The sequence below is a fragment of the Oncorhynchus clarkii genome, chromosome 20 (genome assembly GCF_045791955.1).
Source record: "Oncorhynchus clarkii lewisi isolate Uvic-CL-2024 chromosome 20, UVic_Ocla_1.0, whole genome shotgun sequence".
Taxonomy (NCBI): Eukaryota; Metazoa; Chordata; class Actinopteri; order Salmoniformes; family Salmonidae; genus Oncorhynchus; species Oncorhynchus clarkii.
Window position 1 is genome coordinate 25,989,713 of NC_092166.1, and position 23,118 is coordinate 26,012,830.

General features: G+C 46.2%; 1 protein-coding gene across 8 annotated transcripts in view; it reads right to left on the bottom strand.

Annotated features, from left to right (window-relative positions):
• Nucleotides 1-23,118, bottom strand: part of LOC139376132 (zinc finger protein 521-like) — a 143,076-nt gene that overhangs the window by 71,341 nt on the left and 48,617 nt on the right. The window lies entirely within an intron of this gene.

Here is a 23,118-nt window from a genome sequence, read left to right on the forward strand (position 1 = left end):
GAGGTCAGAGAGAGAGAGAGAGCGAGAGAGAGATGGGCGGAGCATGGGGAGGATAAATACTTCACCCAAGGACAAGCAGGTGCAGTGAAGTATGTGCCATCGCTTTTTTTTCGTTAATTTACTGTCTCTTTATCACAATCGGTTATTCATTGACATTCCAATGGTGCGGAATACAGAACACAGTGTGATATAAAATGGAAAATGCAGAAAACCCGTTTCCAGCAGGTTCAAAAGGTGATGGACCACTTCTTCCCTCTGCCGAATTCTAAGTGCTGTGAACTTCCTTATTTAAATAAAACAACGTAATTCCAACCCCTTCGGAAAGAAAGCCAAAGTCAAAAGGCCAAAACTTGGAACGGGAAAAACAAGAGGAAACTGCACAGATTCATGGGATGGACAAAGGAAAAGCATAATGCCTTGATCATTCCAGGATCCAACCTTCCCCTTCACCATGCTATCTTTTAGCTGACGAATAAGTCTTTCTCCCCCCCCCCCATCCCATTCCCTCCTTCCCTCCCTCCCTCCCTCCCATTCTGTTGTTTTTGCTGGGGAGAGAGATCTGCCCTTAGTCAGGATAACATGCCCTCATTGAGTACTTACACCCGTCAGGGCCTATCTTCAGGAAACAGATGGGGTCGGAGGTTATTCCCCTGCCCCTCCAAACTGCTGAAAGCAGCACATTGAGGACGGCCTGCCTACCTCCCACCTCCGACCCCCCTTCACCCCCCTGTCCCTGGCACACTGCCCACTTTGCACAAGCTCTGAGTCAAACCCAAGGAGCAGCAAACCAAACCTTGCCTGACTTATCTTCTTTCTGTATGTAGTTCATCCATGTTGTTTTGTTCTGGTTGGAGGGAGGATGGGTGAGTCAGTGGAATGCCCTCCTCCACACACACACACACACACACACACACACACACACACACACACACACACACACACACACACACACACACACACACACACACACACACACACACACACACACACTCTCTCCCAGGATAGGAGTAGACAGCAGAGCAGAGAGAAATGACCCTAACCAATGCCTTACAGTCAAACATGTTGGCTCGGAGACAACACCAAAACAAACAAACACATAGCCAGATACAGGAAATATATATTACATGAAATCCTGCTTGTCTTAAATGATGATGGCACGGCCGGCAGACATTGCGATGCTGTTAAGGCTGCCTCCTCCGGTCTTTGTTTAGTTCATTAACAATGTATATAATGTCTTTATTACACTGAGCTGCATACATTAGTCAACAGACATACCAAACAGCGGGGGAGCGGGAGTCATGAGTAATGTACACAAGGATTATACAAGTGGGTCATCATTTGAGTTGAACTGTCCAGCGCCTAATTGAATTAACATTCTCATGGTGCATCATTGTTGATTAACACAAGTGAATTAATGATCTGTGTGTAGACATGACAGCTGTGTTGACATTGGACATGTGAGTACAGTATTGTTAATCGTACACGTGTTCTCCAATGTCTTCTGAATCATATCTACGCTGCTTTCTCTGTACTGTTCTTATTCCCACTAATGCGTTGTCTCGTTCTGAAAGAACGTTGGTGTACCATTCAAAAGGCCCACTGATATGGCTTTCGACAAACAGGTGGTTACTGACTCCTCGAAGCTAGTACTTTTGAGATAACAATATTTGACCATATCTCATATCGGAGGGTGGCCATCATATATCACCATGGTGCTTGAGGTCAACAGCTCAGGTAACACACACAAGACCGTCATGACAAGTGTGTGAACAACGGCAGATGAAAGCACTGTTCAACCCCAGGAGACTTAAGAGATAGAGAGACCCTCCTGTTTTTCCCCTCCTTCACCCAGACAAGAAATACCCAGGTCCTCGTCAGCCTGAGTAAATAACAGGGAGCCGAGAAGGCCTTTTCTTCCACGTCCGTCCGTCCGTCTCTGGGGCCTCTGCACGCCAGCACTCTCTGTGCCGCTGCCAAAGGGGATGCTGGGGCCTGAAAAAGTACACCCTGCAGCTGAAGGGCTGTCTTTGTTGGCCTGCCAAGGCCTTCCTGAGCATCCTACAGCCAACAGCCTGTCACGTCCTGGGAGGAAGACCTCCATCTTAGGGCCTGTCCCTCTACCCTGCTCTCTCTCTGGGCTCTGGAGTCTTTCCCCTCTCTCTCTCTCTGGACTCTGGAGTCTTTCCTCTCTCTTTCTCTCTGGGCTCTGGAGTCTTTCCTCTCTCTCTCTCTCTCTGGGCTCTGGAGTCTTTCCTCTCTCTCTCTCTCTCTGGGCTCTGGAGTCTTTCCTCTCTCTCTCTGGTCTCTGGAGTCTTTCCTTTCTCTCTCTCTCTGGGCTCTGGAGTCTTTCCTCTCTCTCTCTCTCTGGGCTCTGGAGTCTTTCCTCTCTCTCTCTCTCTCTGGGCTCTGGAGTCTTTCCTCTCTCTCTCTCTCTGGGCTCTGGAGTCTTTCCTCTCTCTCTCTCTCTGGGCTCTGGAGTCTTTCCTCTCTCTTTCTCTCTGGGCTCTGGAGTCTTTCCTCTCTCTCTCTGGGCTCTGGAGTCTTTCCTCTCTCTCTCTCTGGTCTCTCTCACTGGGTTCTTTCCTCAGTCTTATATTAGCCCCTCTCTCTTTCTCTTGTCCCTTTTCTCTCTTGCTCAATCTGTTGTTCTCTCTCTTGCTGCTATAACAGTCTCCACTCTTCTGGGAAGGCTTTCCATTAGATGTTGGAGCATTGCTGTGGGGACTTGCTTCCATTCAGGCACAAGAGCATTAGTGAGGTGGGCACTGATGTTGGGCAATTAGGCCTGGCTCGTAATTGGCATTCCAATTCATTCCAAAGGTTTTCGATGGGGTTGAGGTCAAGGCTCTGTGCAGGTCAGTCAAGTTCTTCAACACCTCGCTTAGCATACAGGGGAATTGTCATGCTGAAACAGGAAAGGTCCTTCCCCAAACTGTTACCACAAATTTGGAAGAACAGAATCGTCTAGAATGTCATTGCATGCTGTAGTGTTAAGATTTCCCTGGAACTAAGGGGCATAGCCTAAACCATGAAAAACAGCACCAGACCATTATTCCTCCTCCACCAAACATTACAGTTGGCACTAGGAATTCAGGCAGATACAGTTGAAGTCGGAAGTTTACATACACCTCAGCCAAATGCATTTAAAGTCAGTTTTTCACAATTCCTGACATTTAATCCTAGTAAAAATTGTCTTAGGTCAGTTAGGATCTCCACTTTATTTTAAGAATGTGAAATGTCAGAATAATAGTAGAGAGCATGATTTATTTCAGCTTTTATTTCTTTCATCACATTAACAGTGGATCAGAAGTTTACATACACTAAATTAGTATTTGGTAGCATTGCCTGTTTAACTTGGGTCAAACGTTTCAGGTAGCCTTCCACAAGCTTCCCACAATAAGTAGGCCTCCTTGCTCGCACACACTTTTTCAGTTCTGCCCACAAATTGTGTATAGGATTGAGATCAGGGCTTTGTGATGGCCACTCCAATTACTTGACTTTGTTGTCCTTAAGCCATTTTGCCACAACTTTGGAAGCGTGCTTGGGGTCATTGCCCATTTGGAAGACCCATTTGCGACCAAGCTTTAACTTCCTGACTGATGTCTGGAAATGTTGCTTCAATATATCCACATAATTTTCCTCCCTCATGATGTCATCTATTTTGTGAAGTGCACCAGTCCCTCCTTCAGTAAAGCAACCCCACAGCATGATGCTACCACCCCCGTGCATCACGGTTGGGATGGTGTTCTTCGACTTGCAAGCCCCCCCTTTTTCCTCCCAACATAATGACAAAGTCATTATGGCCAAACAGTTCTATTTGTGTTTCATCAGACATTTCTCCAAAAAGTACGATCTTTGTCCCCATGTGCAGTTGCAAATCGTAGTCTGGCTTTCTTATGGCGGTTTTGGAGCAGTGGCTTCTTCCTTGATGTGCGGCCTTTCAGGTTATGTCGATATAGGACTCGTTTTACTGTGGATATAGATACTATTGTACCTGTTTCCTCCAGCATCTTCACAAGGTCCTTTGCTGTTGTTCTGGGATTGAATTGCACTTTTCGCACCAAAGTACGTTCATCTCTAGGAGACAGAATGTGTCTCCTTCCTGAGTGGTATGACGGCTGCGTGGTCCCATGGTGTTTATACTTGCATACTATTGTTTGTACAGATGAACGCGGTACCTTCAGCCATTTGGAAATTGCTCCCAAGGATGAACCAGACTTGTGGAGATCTACAATTTGTTTCTGAGTTCTTGGCTGATTTCTTTTGATTTTCCCATGATGTCAAGCAAAGAGGCACTGAGTTTGAAGGTAGGCCTTGAAATACATCCACAGGTACACCTCCAATTGACTCAAATTATGTTAATTAGCCTATCAGAAGCTTCTAAAGCCATTACATTATTTTCTAGAATTTTCCAAGTTGGTTTAAAGGCACAGTCAACTTATGTATGTAAACTTCTGACCCACTGGAATTGTGATACAATGAATTATAAGTGAAATAATCTGTCTGTAACCAATTGTTGGAAAAATGACTTGTGTCATGCACAAAGTAGACATCCCAACCGACTTGCCAAAACTATAGTTTATAAAAAATAAATTTGTGGAGTGGTTGAAAAAAGAGTTTTAAGGACTCCAACCTAAGTGTATGTAAACTTCCGACTTCAACTGTAGCTTTCTCCTGGCATCCACCAAACCCAGATTAGTCCGTCAGACTGCCAGATGGCGAAGCGTGATTCATCACTCCAGAGAATGCGTTTCCACTGCTCCAGAGTCCAATGGCGGCGAGCTTTACACCCCTCCAACCGACACTTGGCATTGCACATGGTGATCTTAGGCTTGTGTGCGGCTGCTTAGCCATGGAATCCCATTTCATAACGCTCCTGACGAACAGTCCTTGTGCTGACGCTGCTTCCAGAGGCAGTTTGGAACTGGGTAGTGAGTGTGTGGCCTACCACTTCGCGGCTGAGACGTTGTTGCTCCAAGCCCTTTCCACTTCACAATAAAAGCACTTAGAGTTGACTGGGGCAGTTCTAGCAGGGCAAAAATGTTACAAACTGACTTGTTGGAAAGGTGGCATCCTATGACGGTGCCAAGTTGAAAGTCTCTGAGCTATTCAGTAAGGTCATTCTACTGCCAATGTTTGTCTATGGAGATTGCATGGCTGTGTGCTTGATGTCTGTCAGCAACCGGTGTGGCTGAAATAGGTGAACTTTGAGGCATGTCCACATGCTTTTGTATATATAGTGTATGTGTTTTTTTTCCACCAGGACAGCTGGAAACTCATTCGACATCTGTTTAGTCTGTTTTTTTTATACAAGTAAGAGTTTTTTTTATTTTTTATAAATGTAAATGTGTTATCTCTTTTGGTTTGATCTGAGTTGGAGGTCTACAGGGAATGGTGGTAATTTAAAAATTAAATATTGTTTGGCACAGTTTACTGCTGTTTACAAAAGTCTATTGGAATATCAGCTTTCTATACACATAACCATTGGGCACCTACATAAATTCTATCCTATAGATCAAGATTTTACTGAAACACTCCCAAAACTACCCTACGCAAACCCTAATCACTAATCCCTTACTGTTACCCTAACCCCAAATCTAACCCTAATTCTAACCCTAACCCTAAACCCAACCCCTAAGCTTAAAATAGCCTTTGTCCTCATGGGTATGTGGGAAATGTCCCCACGAGGGAGAGTTTTCCTTGTTCTACTATCCATGTAGGAAAGGATAGAAGAACCAACCAACCAACCCACCCCCACACACACACACACACACACACACACACACACACACACACACACACACACACACACACACACACACACACACACACACACACACACACACACACACACACACACACACCCCGAGCCTCCAATCCAGTTTACATTTGCTCTGTGTGCCACCTCTCATGTTCATTTTTAGCTCTCACTGTGTAAATATTACTGTTCAAATAAGCCTTTCAGTCAGAGACCTGGTGCCATTGCTGCTCCTGCACACACACAGACGCTGCTCTTAAGGACCCCTCAAGCTGACTTGCTCTTGACTTCAAGCATTTACTGCAAAAACAAAGCTACCCTACAGAATCTGTTAGCTCAAACTGGTTTGTTTCTGTGACCCCATTATTTGTATTTATTTCACCTTGATTTAAACAGGTAGGCTAGTTGAGAACAAGTTCTCATTTACAACTGCGACCTGGCCAAGATAAAGCAGAGCAGTTCGACACATACAACAACACAGAGTTACACATGGAATAAACAAACATACAGTCAAATGAGGTAAGATAAGGGAGGTAAGGCAATAAATAGGCAATGGTGGCGAAGTAATTACAATATACCAATTAAACACTGGAGTGATAGATGTGCAGAAGATGAATGTGCAAGTAGAGATACTGGAGTGCAAAGGAGCAAGATAAATAAATACAGTACGGGGATGAGGTAGATGGATGAGAAGCATTTAGTTTTACTTGCATTTAAGAGCAGTTGGAGGCCATGGAAGGAGAGTTGTATGGCATTGAAGCTTGTCTGGAGGTTAGTTAACACAGTGTCCAAAGAAGGGCCAGAAGTATTCAGAATGGTGTCGTCTGCGTAGAGGTAGATCAGAGAATCACCAGCAGCAAGAGCGACATCATTGATGTATACAGAGAAGAGAGTCGGCCCGAGAATTTAACCCTGTGGCACCCCCATGGAGACTGCCAGTAGTCCGGACAACAGGCCCTCCGATTTGACACACTGAACAATATCAGAGAAGTAGTTGGTGAACCAGGCGAGGCAGTCATTTGAGAAACCAAGGTTGTTGAGTCTGCCGATAAGAATATGGTGATTGACAAAGTCGAAAGCCTTGGCAGGTTCGGTGAATACGGCTGCACAGTAATGTCTCTTATCGATGGCGGTTATGATATGGTTTAGGACCTTGAGCCTGACTGAGGTGCACCCATGTCCAGCTCTGAAACCAGATTGCATAGCGGAGAAGGTACGGTGGGATTCAAAATGGTCAGTAATCTGTTTGTTAACTTGGCTTTCGAAGACCTTAGAAAGGCAGGGTAGGATAGATATAGGTCTGTAGCAATTTGGGTCTTGAGTGTCTCCCCCTTTGAAGAGGGGGATGATCGCGGCAGCTTTCCAATCTTAGGGAATCTCAGATGATACGAAAGGGAGGTTGAACAGGCTAGTAATAGGGGTTGCAACAATTTCGGCAGATAATTGTAGAAAGAAAGAGAGGGTCCAGATTGTCTAGCCCGGCTGATTTGTAGGGAGAAATGGGGAGGCTTGTGTGAGTTATGTGGGGGGTGCAGGGCAGTTGACCGGGTTAGGGGTAGCCAGGTTGAAAGTATGGCTAGCCGTAGAAAAATGCTTATTGAAATTCTCAATTATAGTGGATTTATCAATGTTTCCTAGCCTCAGTGCAGTGGGCAGCTAGGAGGAGGTGCTCTTATTCTCCATGAACCTTACAGTGTCCCATAACTTTTTGGAGTTTGTGCTACAGGATACACATTTCTGCTTGAAAAAGCTAGTCTTAGCTTTCCTAACTGCCTGTGTACATTGGTTCCTAAAATCCCTGAAAGTTGCATATCACGGGGGCTATTCGATGCTAATGCAGAACGCCACAGGATGTTTTTGTGCTGTCAAGGCAGTCGGGTCTGGAGTGAACCAAGGGCTATATCTGTTCCTGGTTCTACATTTTTGAATGGGGCATGCTTATTTAAGATGGTGAGGAAGGTACTTTTAAAGAATAACCAGGCATCCTCTACTGACTGGATGAAGTCAATATCCTTCCAGGATACCCGGGCCATGTCGATTAGAAAGGCCTGAAGTGTTTTAAGAAGCGTTTGACAGTGATGAGGGGTGGTCGTTTGACCGCAGACCTATTGCGGATGCGGGCAATGAGGCAGTGATCGCTGAGATCTTGGTGTATTTGGAGGGGTGTATTTGGTGGGCAGAGGTGTATTTGGAAGGCAAGTTGGTTAGAATGATATCTATGAGGGTGCCCGTGCTTACGGATTTGGGGTTGTACCTGGTAGGTTCATTGATCATTTGTGTGAGATTTAGGGCATCAAGCTTAGATTGTAGGATGGCTGGGGTGTTAAGCATGTCCCAGTTTAGGTCATCTAGCAGCACGAGCTCTGAAGATAGATGGGGGGGCAATCAATTCACATATGGTGTCCAGGGCACAGCTGGGGGCAGAGGGTGGTCTATAGCATGCGGCAACGGTGAGAGACATGTTTCTGGAATAGTGGATTTTTAAAAGTAGAAGCTTGAATTGTTTGGGTACAGACCTGGATAGTAAGACAAAACTCTGCAGGCTATCTCTGCAGTGGATTGCAACTCCGCCCCCTTTAGCGGTTCTATCTTGTCGGAAAATGTTGTAGTTAGGGATGGACATTTCAGGGTTTTTGGTGGTCTTCCTAAGCCAGGATTCAGACACGGCTAAGACATCCGGGTTGGCAGTGTGTGCTAGGGCAGTGAATAAAACAAACTTAGGGAGGAGGCTTCTAATGTTAACATGCATGAAACCAAGGCTTTTACGGTTACAGAAGTCAACAAAAGAGAGCACCTGGGGAGTGGGAGTGGAGCTAGTCACTACAGGGCCTGGATTAACCTCTACATCACCAGAGGAACAGAGGAGGAGTAGGATAAGGGTACGGCTAAAGGCTATAAGAACTGGTCGTCTAGCACGTTCGGAACAGAGAGTAAAAGGAGCAGGTTTCTGGGCGCGATAGAATAGATTCAAGGCATAATGTACAGACAAAGGTATGGTAGGATGTGAATACATTGGAGGTAAACCTAGGCATTGTGTGATGATGAGAGAGATATTGTCTCTAGAAAAATTTAAAGCAGCTAATGTCACTGCATGTGTGAGAGGTGGAACAAAAGTTGGTTAAGGCATATTGAGCAGGGCTAGAGGCTCTACAGTATAATAAGACAATAATCACTAACCAGAACAGCAATGGACAAGGCATATTGACATTAGGGAGAGGCATGCGTAGCCGAGTGATCATAGGAGTTCAGTGAGTAGTTAGGCCGGCTGGAGACACGGCGATTCAGACAGCTAGCAGGCCGGGGCTAGCAAGCTAGCAGAAGGGCCTTAGAGGGACGTCGTGACGGAGGAAGTCTGTTATAGCCTCCTCATGAAGTTAGTCGAATAGTCCAGTCGTGATGGAGTAGTAGGGTTCCGTGTAGCAAAGGGGTTCAGTCCAATTGGCAAAATAGGTATAGAGGCCAAAGAAATTGGCCGATGGATCTCTTCAGCTAACAAGACAGCTAGCGGTGCGCGGCTAGCAGGCAACCAGATGGGCATTCAGGGGACGCCGCGACGGAGGGGCCTGTTGAAAAAAAAAGCTTTGGGCAGATTACGTAGGTAGTCCAGTCATGATGGATAAGCAGGGCTTCGTGTAGTAAAAGGGGTCCAAGCCAATTCTTCCCCATGTCTTCACTATAAAACATATTGAGAAGGGAAGCAGGGTGTGGTCATGGTTTAGGTGGGTGAAAATATTAATAATGTAAGTTCTAGCATGTCATAGTATATACTTCTACCCACTGGGCACACACTGGTAGAATCAACATTGTCTCCATGTCATTTCAATGAAATTACGTTGAATCAACGGGGAATAGATGTTGAATTCAGGTCTGTGCCCAGTGGGTAGAGTGTAGTACAGTGTAACTGCACATCTCTCCGGCCTGTCATCATAACTGTGACAATTTGACAGAATAGGTGACATGTGTTTTTCCCTCTCAGCTTGCTTAGCGCGATAAATTAGACCAGACAAGTCTCTGTGTCAGTCTACGGCCTCTACCCCTGAATCCCTGTTATGGACATCAACTTTAACGACTGAAGACAAGCTGCTTGTGATTGTTTTCTTTATCCAGTCATAACACCAAAACACTGTTAAAGCTTCTAAGGGCCGTGTTTTGGGAATGACTCACTTTTGGCACCTGTGACTTCCTGTCTGGGGTCCTGGGAGCAGTTCAAGGCATCTTATCTCTGCCTGACAGAAATGAACAGGGGTGGATAGAGCACCTCGACTCTTATCACTGAGCCAGGCCTCTCATATCCAAATCCACTATCTTATTTTATTCATCCTCTGCCAATTCTACCACTAGACTTTTGTAAAAATCCTGTTCCATATTTGCATGCTGGAGAGAACAGGTAATGCACTTTTTCTAAATTCAAAAAACATAATCTTCATATCTTTGTATCTTACCAGCGATCTTTATAGGGATTTCCCTAGGAACGGTTTGTGTTCATGTGTCAGTGCTCATGTACATGAGTGAGGGTGTGAGTGTGAGTGTGTGTGTGCATGTGTGTGTGAGAGTACACTCTTAGAAAAAAGGTGCAATATAGGAGAACCCTTTGAAGAACCCCTTTTGGTTCCATGTAGAACCCTTCCCACAGAGGGTTCTACATGGAACCAAAAAGGGCTCTCTGGTGGGGACAGCCAAAGATTCCTTTTGCAACCCTTTTTTCTAAGAGTGTATGTGTGTGTGTGTGTGTGTGTGCGTGTGTGTGTATGTGTGTGTGTGTGTGTGTGTGTGTGTGTGTGTGTGTGTGTGTGTGTGTGTGTGTGTGTGTGTGTGTGTGTGGTCGTGCGTGCGTGCGTGCTTGAGTATATGAGCCTGAGTGTGTGTGTGTTTCGCACAGCAGGGATTGGATATTCATTGAATAAACAAAGAACTGCCAACGCATCTGATATAACACTATGACCCCACTTCAGAGAAGAAGAACAAGGCATCCTTTACAGCTGCTGGTAAAAGTAGTCAAACAATCCCCTCGAGACTGTTGATGTGTCATCTCAAAGCACATCCCATTCTGAAGCTCCAAATAGCAATGTGCGTTTGAACAACATGATATCATGTTCAGTGCTGTATGTGACACAACCACTTAAGATCTAATAAGTGAAGGCTAGAAAATGGCGAGAGGCTTTAGCTTAGCTAGCTAGATACTCCCATTTTGCTGCCGTGAAAAAAGGGGTTTCAATGGTTTCAATTTAGAGGCTAATTCCAGTTCTCCTCAGATGACTGGATCATTGAGCCGACTCAGGACCCCACGCAGAGCTATTGGAGCGAGACCAGCCCCAAGGCTTACACACAGTGCCACTGCTACGGCCCTGGCTAAGGAGAAACCACGTCCAGTCAAAATGGAGTGCTGAACATTCCCAGCAGCTCTCAAAGAGAAGTGCCAGGTGGCCAGACATGGCTTATTGCACCAGTCTCACACATACTACGACTGACGCTTCACACAGATATTAAAACACACACAAACGCACGCACACACGCACGCACGCACGCACGCACACACACACTCACACACAAAGGTAGAACTAGAATATTATCATCTCTTGTCCATCTCTCTCTCTCTCTCTCTCTCTCTCTCTCTCTCTCTCTCTCTCTCTCTCTCTCTCTCTCTCTCTCTCTCACTCTCTCTCTCTCTCTCACACTCTCTCACTCCCCCCTCTCCCACTCTTTCAGCAAACACAATGTGTTTTTTTACACATCTGTGAGAAATGTCAGGCCCCAGTCGCCCCCTGCCAAAGATCAATCAAATCTGCCACGCTTTAGGAGGAAAGGGAGAGGGGCCCACAGCAACATTACTGGAGGAGGAGAGAGAGGAGAGAGGGAGGGGTGTGTTATGGGAGGACAGAGAACGAGACAGAGAGATAGGGAGGGAGAGACAGTGGTTGATAGAAGGGTGCGTTTCCCAGGGTTTCAATGGTGCCGTAGCAACGTGTCTCTTCCCATAACATCATGCTCATAATGACACGCCTTGTCAAAACACAACACACAGACGCACACACAGACAGACACACATCAAAATGGCAGTCAACTTTTACACAGGGCCTAACACACTAGCTGGAACATCAAACTGCTGCCTAGCTGTCTCAGTGGCCTGGCGTCCATTATACCAGCCCTCACGGCTCTGTCTACCCCAACCACGGGTAACCAGCAAACTGTCAACTACTTTGTCCACATTACCCACGTCCCCCAGCACAGACAGGAGCACTTGGTCACTGTCCCAGAAATCACAGCGCCCCAGTGGTGTCCCAGGAAACGCAGACAAATGGAGGGCCAGCGGAGGGAAAGTAGGCCAGCCAGTCATCCTTTACAAGCTGGGGCTTTTATCTTTCCATGAAGACATGGAAGGGGAGAGTGAGACAGAGCGAGGAGAGGACGATAGGAGAGTGGTTCCATTACTTATCATGGGCCCTGATCCCACTGTTCTGATGTCCTGGAGACAGACGAGACGTGTGAGCAGAAACCAATTCAACTATTTGTCTACCCTGAAAGAAGATGACAGAACATAATAAAGGCAGATGCAGATAAGAGAGCAAGATGTATGACCTGTGTATGATGGGTACTTTATAGGTCTCATGTACAACATCTTCATGTAGAAGAACCTTAGTGCTCTGTACTGTTCAGTACCAATTCTGAGATCTGGTGGAATTCTAACCCAGCTATTCACTATTACAAGATCAACACAGCCATAAAGTAGTGTTGCTGTTCAACTCAAGGCTGATCAGAGGAAGAACAGATAGCTGACCATGTTAGGTAGTGCAGGAGAGAAGAGAACACACTAGCAGGAAGTAGGTTCCGCCCCGCCCCAGGCCTTGGCTGGACCCCCAGCCCCCGTGGGCCTCCCAGGGGGGGGTTGCAGCGGGGAGGAGGAGTGACAATCTGTCCCCCAGCACGGCCCATCACCGCTTGCCTCACTGCTCTGGCTCTGAGGGAGGGAATGCTGGGTTGGGTCTGGGTACGACATGGAGAGGCAGTGTGTACTGGTCCCTCTCCCTCACCACTGCGGCAGGCTAGGTAGGCAGACAGGCTGGAGGCCCAGTGAACAACATGCCAGAGAACCACAGCGTGCTGCTACGTTCTACCACCCTCTTTTACCCCGGGTGTATTCATTATGCCGATTCTGTTATATTTTTTTTAAACAGAAGCAAACTGAATAAATTTGTCTAATATAAACTCTTGTTTTGCTCTGTTCGCTTCCGTTTGGTTCTTAAACGGTAAACGGTTTCCATAATGAATACAAATCAAATCAAACTTTATTTGTCACACGCGCAGAATACAAGAAGTGTAGACCTTACCGTGAAATGTTTACTTACAAGCCTTTAACCAACAGTGCAGTTCAAGAAAGAGTTAAGAAAATATTTACCAAATAAACTAAAGTAAATATAATAAAAAGTAACACAATAAAATAACAATAACGAGGCTATATACAGGGGGTACCGGTACCAAGTCAATGTGCGGGGTTACATGTTAGTCGAGGTAATTTGTACATGTAGGTAGGGGTGAAGTGATTATGCATAGATAACAAACAGTGAGTAGCAGCAGTGTACAAAACAAATGGAGTGGGGTGTCAATGTAAATAGTCCGGTGGCCATTTGATTAATTGTTCAGCAGTCTTATGGCTTGGGGGTAGAAGCTGTTAAGGAGCCTTTTGGTCCTAGACTTGGCGCTTCGGTACCGCTTGCCGTACGGTAGGAGAGAAAGTCTATGACTTGGGTGACTGGAGTCTCTGACAAGTTTTTGGACTTTCCTCTGACACGCCTATTATATAGGTCCTGGATGGCATGAAGCTTGGCCCCAGTGATGTACTGGGCCGTATGCACTACCCTCTGTAGCGCCTTGCGGTCAGATGCCGAGCAGTTACCATTACAGGCGGTGATGCAACCGGTCAGGATGCTCTCGACAGCGTGAGCTGTAGAACTTCTTGAGGATCTGGGGACCAGGGCCAAATCTTTTCAGTCTCCTGAGGGGGAAAAGGTGTTGTCGTGCCCTCTTCACGACTGTCTTGGTGTGTTTGGACCATGATAGTTCATTGGTGATGTTGACACCAAGGAACTTGAAACTCTCAACCCGCTCCACTACAGCCCCGTCAATGAGAATGGGGGCCTGTTCGGTCCGCCTTTTCCTGTAGTCCACGATCAGCTCCTTTGTCTTGTTCACATTGAGGGAGAGGTTGTTGTCCTGGCACCACACTGCCAGGTCTCTGACCTCCTCCCTAGAGGCTGTCTCATCGTTGTCGGTGATCAGGGCTAACACTGTTGTGTTGTCAGCAAACTTAATGATGGTGTTGGAGTTGTGTTTGGTCACGCAGTCGTGGGTGAACAGGGAGTACAGTAGGGGACTAAGTACACACCCCTGAGGGCAGACGTGTTGTTGCCTACCCTTACCACCTGGAGGCGGCCCATCAGGAAGTCCAGGATCCAGTTGCAGAGGGAGGTGTTTAGTCCCAGGGACCTTAGCTTAGTGATGAGCTTCGTGGGCACTATGGTGTTGAACGCTGAGCTGTAGTCAATGAACAGCATTCTCACATAGGTGTTACTTTTGTCCAGGTGGGAAAGGGCAGCATGGAGTGCGATTGAGATCACTTCATCTGTGGATCTGTTGGGGCGGTATGCGAATTGGAGTAGGTCTAGGGTATCTGGGAGGATGCTGTTGATGTGAGCCAGGACCAGCCTTTCAAAGCACTTCATGGATGTCCACGTGAGTGCTATGGGGCGGTAATCATTTAGGAAGTCTATCTTCGCTTCCGTGGGCACAGGGACTATGGTGGTCTCATTGAAACATGTAGGTACTACAGACTCGGTCAGGGAGAGGTTGAAAATGTCAATGAAGACCCTTGCCAGGTGGTCCGCGCATGCTTTGAGTTCACATCCTGGTAATCCATCTGGCCCCGTGGCTTTGTGAATGTTGACCTGTTTAAAGCTCTTGCTCACATCGGCTACCGAAAGCATTATCACACAGTTGTCCAGAACAGCTTATGCTCTCGTGCTTGCCTCGAAGCGAGCATAAAAGGCATTTAGCTTGTCTGGTAGGCTGGCGTCTCTGGGTAGCTCGCGTCTGGGTTTCCCTGTGTAGTCCGTAATAGTTTTCAAGCCCTGCCACATCCCACAACCCTGTTTCACCCTCTTCTACACATCACCTTGGGCGAATGTACATGGACAGTTGTGTTTAGTTTACTCACAGAAAATGTGATTTATGTCATTAAAAAAAGTATATGTGTGTATATATATATATATATATATATATACTTATTTGTGACATAAATAACATTTTCGGTGAGAAAACTAAATAAAACACAACTGTATATACACACATACACACACACTACAACACTAAAAGTATGTGGACGCCCCTTCAAATTTGTGGATTTGGCTATTTCAGGTACACCAGTTGCTGAGATTTGTATACAATCGAGCACACAAGCATGCAATCTCCATAGACAAACATTGGCAGTAGAATGGCCTTAGTGAAGAGCTCAGTGACTTTCAACGTGGCATCGTCAAAGGATGCCACCTTTCCAACAAGACAGTTTGTCAAATTTCTGCCCTGCTAGAGCTGCCCCGGTCAACTGTAGCAATAACAAGTGCTTGTTATTGTGAAGTGTAAACGTGTAGGAGCAACAACGGCTCAGCAGCGAAGTGGTAGGCCACACAAGCTCACAGAACAGGACTGCAGAGTGCTGAAGCGGGTAGCACGTGAAAATCGTCTGTCCTCGGTTGCAACACTCACTACCGAGTTCCAAACTGCCTCTCGAAGCAAAGTCAACACAATAACTGTTATTCGGGAGTTTCATTAAATGGGATTCCATGGCCGAGCAGCCACATCCAAGTCTAAGATCACCATGCGCAATGCCAATGGAAGCTGGAGTGGTGTAAAGCTCACCGCCATTGGACTCTGGAGCAGTGGAAGCGCGTTCTCTGGAGTGATGAAGCACCCTTCACCATCTTGCAGTCCGGCGGATGAATCTGGGTTTGGAGGATGCCAGGAGAAAGCTACCTGCCCGAATGAATAGTGCCAACTGTAAAGTTTGGTGGAAGAGAAATTATGGTCTGGGGCTGTTTTTCATGATTTGTACTTGGCCCCTTAGTTCCAGTGAAGGGGACGCTTAATGCTACAGCATACAATGACCCTAGACCCTAGATGATTGTGTGCTTCCAACTTTGTGACAACAGTTTGGGGAAGGCTCTTTCCTCTTTCAGCAATACAATGTCCTGTGCAAAAAGCAAGGTTGATACAGAAATGGTTTGTCGAGATTGGTGTGGAAGAACTTGACTGGTCTGCAGACAGCCCTGACCTCAACTCCATCGAACACCATAAGGATGAATTGAAATGCCGACTGCGTGTTAGGCCTAATGGCCCAACATCAGTGCCAACCTCACTAATGCTCTTGTGCCTGAATGGACGCAAGTCCCCCCAACATCTCGTGGAAAACCTTCTGAGAAGAGTGGAGGCTGTTAATGCAGCACAGGGGGACCAAATCCATATTAATGCCCATGATTTTGGAATGAATGTTCTACAAGCAGGTGCTCACATACTTTTGGTCATGTAGAGTGTGTGTGTGTGTGTGTGTGTGTGTGTGTGTGTGTGTGTGTGTGCGTGCGTGCGCGCGTGCGTGCGTGTGTGTGTACATATACTCTGCGCCCCCGGAGCCATGGAAATATGCTGAGTTAATGAATGGTTTGCCACTTCATTAAAATTGGGTTGGCACGGCAACTTTCTGGAGGTGCTATCTATTCTTTATGAAACAAGTGCTTTTAAAATGAATATTTAAATTAAATTAAAACATTTCAAGAATTAGACAAAATAATCACAAAATGGAGAATCTGTGGAGAATTTGTGGATGTTTACTTTATTGAGCCACCTAATTCTTATCATGTTCCAACCAGTGGAAACCTTTCAACGTCGCATCACTAAGAACACAACTGATGTTTAGACAATCGCCTGTTTCAAAGACCTCCAGTGTCACAGGGCACGGAGCTAACTACTGTACTGAGACAGGTCAAGCATGGAACCAAGGAGAGGCTAACAACAGACAGACAGACACTAGGTGCTAGCATTAGGTGCAAGACAGACACCCTGACCCTTGACCTCTAACCCATGGCATTGCCTTCCCCTGATTAATCCACTCTGGCTTTCCCTTTGATATCTTGTCAATGGCATGTGGGCTTGTCAGTGGTAGAACAACTCCAGACAGTCCAGGAGGGAGTGGAAAACATACACCACGGTGGAGAGGAGAGGGGGATGGAGGGATGAGGGAGGGAGGAAGGAAGGCAGGGAGGGAGGAAGGAAAACAAGCAAACAGCCCAAGCAAGACATGTATTTTCATGCATCCCTGTCTTAAATGTCAAGATTTCCTAACCCTCAGATGACTGGAGCGCTGACACTTCTCAGAGGTTCAACAGAAACCGCATTCATTAAAAATTAGCTGAGCTGAGAGTTGAGAGGACAGGCGGAAAGAGGGATAGAGAGGGGGAGAGAGAGATCCAGGTAAACTCCAACCCCTTCCCTGGGCGCCTGTGCCTGGTTTCTGAGCGGAGGCTACAGACGTCACCGTCCTCCTCTCCTTCTCCTCCTCCTCCCTGTTCTCCTTAATCATGACTCTAATACGCTCCAGATGAATAAACATCTTCATCCCGCTCCTCCAAAGCCAGAAGGCTCCACTCCCCTCCCAATCCAAGGGAGAGAGAAGGAAGGACCAGAGGAGAGAGGGACAGATGGATGGGTGGATCAATGGTAGAAACGAAATCAACAGCAAAACGTAACAAAGGCGCCACCGCCACAACAGCAATATTTTCCTGCTTCTTCTCCGCTCCCTAACTAGCCTGATCTATCTCCCCCTGACACAATTATCACAAACCCTCTAATCATTTTTTTTTACTGATAGTTAATAGCGGGTCGGCTCTGTTTTTATGTTCGTTTTAAGAGGATTTCTGGGCTGCCGTTAAACCTGTTCGTATTCTCAAACTGTGTCCACATTACAGCAGAGAGGCAGGAAGAGAGGATGGTCTCTGGAGGATGGGCCAGGCCCCTGATCAACACTTCCCCCTCTCTCTCTCCAACCTCTGCTCCCTGACTGAGGAACCGTGCCAGGAGTCCCATGCAATGTGTGTACAGTATGGAGTCGTCAGATGGCAGACACATTTAGGGGGGGTTGGCTTTATGGCTTTGTTTTCCCTCCTATTCGTTTCTTTCTGCCGGTATCCAGGGTGTTCATCGCATCACGATGACAACGCACTCTAAAAAACATTGTTGTGTATTTTACGGACAGACTTATCATTGCGGAGGACGCTGAGCAGAGTGTAAGTTAGGCCTGGATCACGTCTGACAAATGACTACATTGTGACTACATTGTTTTTATTCATTAATCACTACGCAGTGACGTATTGCTGTTGATCTATTTATTAGCAAAAGTCTAACCTGGTGTAGCCTATATTGAAAAGTTTACATGGCCACCTACGTAGATGGTGAAAACTTTCACTTGCCATACTGAAACAGGAAAGGGCCATCCCCAAATTCCAAGGACTCTGAGGTTCAGATTGCTGTGGTCCCCATAATGCTCTTCTTCTGTGTCCCACTCTCCCTCTCAGATCCATATTTACGTAGGCATGAGCTTTCTCTCGATCTGTGTGGCTTGGTAACCATTTACTTAGCTACACATCTCCCATCTCCACCACCTGGGAGGCTATATTTAGTGTGTTCTCCAGAGAGGAACTCAATCTGACTGCCAAACAACGCCCCCGGATGAATTATCATCATCACCCATTCAATATGGAATTAAGATCTGAAGGAAGATATTCTCTAGCATCGTTTCACATTCAAATCAACCCATAAACAGCACATGGACTCTCACAGATATAGAGAGTCTGAATATACACTGAGAGTACAAAACGTTAGGAACACCTGCTCTTTCCATGACCGACTGACCAGGTGAATGCAGGTGAAAGCTGTGATCCCTTATTGATGTCACCTGTTAAATACACCTCAATCAGTGTAGATGGAGGGGAGGAGACGGGTTGAAAAAGTATTTTTAAGCCTTGGATGTGTATGTTTTTATTCAGCGGTTGAATGGGCAAGACAAAATATTTAAGTACCCTTGAATGGGGTATGGTACTAGGTGCCAGGCGCACCGATTTGAGTGTGTCAAGAACTGCAACGCTGCTGGGTTTTTCACGCTCAACAGTTTCCTGTGTGTATCAAGAATGGTCCATCACCCAAAGGACATCCAGCCATCTTGACACAGTCAAGAATCCTATAGTAGCCATTGGAAGCATTGGAGTCAACATGGGCCAGCATCCCTGTGGAACGCTTTACGACACCTTGTGGTCCATGCCCCGACGAATTGAGGCGGTTCGGAGGGAAAAAGTGGGTGCAACTCAATATTAGGAATGTGTTTCTAATGTTTGCACACTCAGTGCACATAGTGGCTCCTATTTACTACCATCTAGAGTTCGCGGTTGGCAACTCTAGGATTCTAGGAGCTTCGGAACCTTGGATCTTCCGTAGATATAGTCGCACCTTATGCTAGAAAACATTACGCGCATCGCCACAACGTTCTGGCAGCAGAGGAGGATTTGGTTATGGTGTTTGTGTCAGTCAGTAATCTGACGCCCATCACCAATGGGCAGCTTAGTGTGCTGAAGCCATTTCAAGGATCATCATTCCAGGGAATTATTGTAATAGTCCCGCAATATCAGTTATCACTGACAGCTACATCCATAACAGCTAATTACTCCTCTATACACTGGGCTATTAACAGTATTACAGACTGGAACGACACCAGCACAACATTTATCTGGCTATCCTGCTGTAGTGCAGACCATTTGAATAGTACCTGTAATATACACTAAAGGTGACGACAAAGGGGCTCACGTGACTTCACAGACATGCCCCAATGCATAATCATTTTACTTTGTAAAAACTTTTGATTACTTTTTTTAAAAAGTGACATTTAATTAGATTTAGCATGCAAATAAGTAAGAGAGATCAAGAGAATTGAGAGAGAGAATGAGAGAGAGAGTGAGTGACAGAGAGAGCGAGAGAGAGTAACAGAGAGAGCGAGAGCGACAGAGAGAGAAAGAGAGTGAGATCCAGACAAAGAGCGAGAGAGAGATATACTGTAGATAGATTAGGAGATGGCGAGATAGAGATAGGGAGATATACAGTGGAAGGAATGAGATTACCACTGGAGTGCCCTTCATGAGAACACACAGAAGAAGCCGCTCCTCCTGGTCACAGGAGCCATGCTGGGTAGTCACCTCACCACCATACAGCCACCATGCATCCACCATACATCCAGCACCAACACTGGAAGCAGCATATAGGTTGGAGCCGTGCAGGTTCCCTTCCTCAATTTGTATTTTCCTGTGTGTCTCTGGGTAAGTAAGGTTAGTGTCACCGTCGCCATGCCAACTCTTCATTGTCTCCTCAAGGAGCGTGGTGAGGCGAATAGAATACCATGCACTGTGCATACAGAAGGGAGGGAACGTGGGCACATAGGCGGCGAACGCACGGCCCCCTGGGTAATTTGTAGAACATGAGCCAAGCCACTTCAACGCCCTGCTGAGGACCGGGTCAGGTGACTAAGTAACAGTTGCAACATGGGAGAATTCTCCAGTGAGCAGATGGAGGGAGACTCCAATTGTAAAGTTTAAGAGTGAAACAACAGGGTTGAACTGTATACGAGTCGTTGAACACTAGCGTGCGAAATGTATTTTATAATACTGATATAAAAGTTGAATATCTGAGGTAACTACTGCCTCTGATTACAATGGAGTGAACTATCCAAAGGTCATTCACATATTGCAAACATATGATTGTGTCGACCTTCAGCAACATGATGTAGACCACCAACACCCACCATTATGTCAAAAGACAGCTACAATCCAGTAATGGACAAATAACTCAAACGATTTATACTGTGCAGTTTTAGCGAGTGGTTGTTTGGTTGAATGGTCTTTAATTCACTCTGCAGTGTCTATAGCTGCACTCAGGTTTAATGAGCCTCTGAACATGCCGATTGGCCCGTTTTTTTTCCTGTTGCTAAACAGAAACAAAAGGAGATTACTTGGAGGGGTGTTGTATCCAGACCGATTCTGCGTTTGGTTAATGATCTTTGTCCCCCGTGAGACCACTGTAGACGCGGAAGCCTATTTCACTTCCTCAAAATCCCAAGAATGAATCTCAGATAACTCAAGAAATCTGTAATAAATGGAGATATTTTTGCCGAGGGTGTTTTAGTTGTGAACTTTACATCTAACTAAGTTGTTTAGGTGCAGTATTTCTCAAGTAAAAAAGACAAAAAAGTGACGTGTTGTGTTATGTAAACAAAGTCTGTCTCACTTTCTATGCTATTGGACAGAGCGCAATCACAGAGCGCAATCACAGCAGCTGTTCACCTTATGTTAGTGGGCAAATGTACATCATCAAATCAAACCAAAACCTTCATTTATCCGTTGTGACGCACGGATTTTCCAAACTCTGTTTCAGATGAGACTGACTTTATGACCAAAATGAATCTATTTACACTTTGTAGTTATTTTTGACATGAGAATAACTGTTTTTGACTCACATCGGTGCCACATAGGCATTCTGATTTTTTGAAGGCAGTTGCTCTTTAAGGTCAAAAACGCAAACAACTACCTATCATCTACTGTATGAATTGTTTGAAGTGCTATGCACCAATGCCCCTTCTGAAACACACAAACGCATGCACACACATACACATATGAACCCCCCCCCCCACCCAAAACACACACACACACATCGCCTTAACAAGAGGTCTTGAATAGGATTCGGCGGACACAGCATCCTGCATGCACGGCCAGGGTGTATGCTTTGCTAGGCCTCAGATAACCTTTATCCTATAGGGTTTAATTACTGTCAGCTAGTCCGCTGCTTGCCTTTCACAAGGAAATGACTTATTCCTCCCTCTACCCTCGTGGAGCACCAAATCCCTCTGTTTCCCTGGTGGGGGCCGCCTTGTTTATCCCAACTACAGGTACGCTATGGCAGTCCTATTAAGGCTTCGGCTTGTAACAGGGAAGAGGGTGAATTATTTACCAATAGAGAGATGCAGAGAGGTTAGGGAGGGATGGAGGGAGGTAGGGAGGGAGGTAGGGAGGGATGGAGGGAGGTAGGGAGAGATGGAGGGAGGTAGGGAGGGATGGAGGGAGGTAGGGAGAGATGGAGAGAGGTAGGGAGGGATGGAGGGACGTAGGGAGGGATGGAGGGAGGTAGGGAGGGATGGAGGGAGGTAGGGAGAGATGGGGAGAGGTAGGGAAGGATGGAGGGAGGTAGGGAGAGATGGAGAGAGGTAGGGAGGGATGGAGGGACGTAGGGAGGGATGGAGGGATGTAGGGAGGGATGGAGGGAGGTAGGGAGAGATGGGGAGAGGTAGGGAGGGATGGAGGGAGGTAGGGAGAGATGGGGAGAGGTTAGGGAGGGATGGGGAGAGGTAGGGAGGGATGGGGAGAGGTAGGGAGGGATGAAGAGAGATAGGGAGGCATGGAGAGAGGTATGGAGAGATGGAGAGCGGTAGGGAGGAATGGAAAGAGGTAGGGAGAGATGAAGAGAGATAGGGAGGAGGAGAGAGAGAGAGAGGCTGCATGGTGCATGTGGCTGGGGGTTTATGTTGTTTTTGAGGTTATGAAAAAGACAAGATAAAGCATCATTCGTAGACATTAAATACAGGTGTACAAGGCTTCCCAGTGGAAGACAGACAGGGTGAGAAATGTCACTTCCTGCTGTGGGAAACACAGAATACTCCTTATCACCTTTATAGATGATTGAATATACAGTACATATCTAATTGTTAGAGGAAGGTGACACTTCAAAAGCAAGCAATGATGCTTCAATGATTACTCCAAATCAGCTTCTCTATAACCTCAATGGATGATAAATCAGATTTCATTTATAGCAGTAATCATATTATCACATATTCACATGTTCAGCAGCAAGACTGAATAGGCATTCCAAGCGATATGTTGTCATAGACAGATAGAGAGGCCATTGTCCAATAGATATGTGTGGGTGTGATGCACCCTCTCTCCACCCAGAGCACATTCTATCAGTCTGTGTTCTATCTGCAGCGCAGCATCTCTGCCTCCACTAGAACTAAACATAGAAGAAACAAAAGGGAGCACAGAGGGAAGGCATACAGAGACAGACCAAACAATAAACTGAACCACAAGAGAGAGAGTTTGTGAGTGTGTGTCTGAGATAGAGAGAGATAGAGAGAGAGAGAGAGAGAGAGAGAGAGAGAGAGAGAGAGAGAGAGAGAGAGAGAGAGAGAGACAGAGAGACAGAGAGAGAGAGAGAGAGAGAGAGACAGAGAG